The sequence below is a fragment of the Gekko japonicus genome, unplaced genomic scaffold, assembly GCF_001447785.1.
Source record: "Gekko japonicus isolate JY-2015 unplaced genomic scaffold, Gekko_japonicus_V1.1 scaffold3248, whole genome shotgun sequence".
Classification (NCBI taxonomy): Eukaryota; Metazoa; Chordata; class Lepidosauria; order Squamata; family Gekkonidae; genus Gekko; species Gekko japonicus.
In genome coordinates this window covers 87,647-89,180 of record NW_015173236.1, presented here as the reverse complement: position 1 = coordinate 89,180, position 1,534 = coordinate 87,647, and positions in this window count along the sequence as shown.

Here is a 1,534-nt window from a genome sequence, read left to right as displayed (position 1 = left end):
ATTGTGTATGGAATATGAATCACGCATAAATACTAAAAGAATATAGACATTTATATTGAGAAAATATAATAAAGTAAAGGCATACTAAACAAAGGAATCCAGATACAACTATCCAGGGCTCTTTTTGTAGCAGGAACTCCTTTGCATATTAGGCGACACACCCCCTAATGTAGCCAATCCTCCAAGAGCTTACAGAGCTCTTCTTACAGGGGCTAATATGCATAGGAGTTCCTGCTACAAAAAGAGCCCTGCGAAATATCAATAATACAATGAAACTTATGAGTTATGTTAAACGTTTCTGAAACAGGAAAAAGTTCAAAGGTAATCCTTATTAAGTCCTTCACAAAAGGTAAGTCCCATTAATGTAGAATGAAGAAGGCAGGTTCCAACATTGCTTTTGATGTAGAATGAAGAAGACAGGTTCCAACATTGCTTTTGATGTAGAATGAAGGAGGCAGGTTCCAACATAGCTTGAGGTGTTTGCTAGCTAAAGGATTCCCGCATATCGCTGGTGCTTTTTCAAAAGAAGAACCTATAATCGTGCATTCAAGAATCTCTTTTCATCTTGTGTTGACTACATAGCACTTCAAAGTAGAATGTCTATAATGTTTCAGCTGAAGTGACTTTCTAGTAGCCAGCATAAGGAGGCACGCGTGGACTTGTCTGGCAGGCCACCTAGATGGAGAGTGGGGAGGCATGACTGGGCTTGTCCGGGCAGGCCACCTAGTTGGAGCTTGAAGCCCCAGAACAAAGGCAGGCAGGATCCTGGAACCTGCCTGCGGATTGGCCCCTGAGGGCAGCCAGCCAATCTGGAGCCTGGAGGCCATTTGAACTCACCAATCGCATGGGGGCTGGGAGTGGCTTAGGCATATATAGTTAGGGCAGTTGCCCACGTAAAGCATTTCTGTTGAGACTCAATAAACTGCTGCTTGTTGAAATCACTCTGCCTTCGCCTCTGCCATGTTCAACCCACCATTTAACACTGGGAATCATGGGACCAGCATGAACAACAGCCCTGTGGGATGCGGGCTGTTGTAAGGAGAAGAACAGGGTGAGATTTTTTTTAATGAATTTTTAATTAATTTTCCAAATAAACAAAACAAACAAAACTAAGAGTGTTACATAAAAGGAGATTGGTTTCTTGCACCACAGTGCTATCGTTACTACCATATAATTGACCTAATTTTTTTTACCTATTACATTAATCTTATGCAACCTGAGAGGTTAAATAATATCTTGCTGAGATCATTGGGGAAAATATGTATACATAAAAATATTCTACCGTCCTGCCATTATTTTGTTTAATTAATGCACTTCCGAAGCTCTATTATAGGTTTTCCTCAATCCTTCTATTATGGCCACTTTCATTTCTATCTACTGCAAACCACACCTTGGTTTAGGCCCTTTTATAATTCCATTCCAACTATTAATATAAGGTTGTAATCCTTTTCCAATGTTCTTTCAGATCCTATTAACCTGAATTTTCTCCATCTCTTGTCCTGTAATTTCGTTACTTTAAATTATAACTCAATAC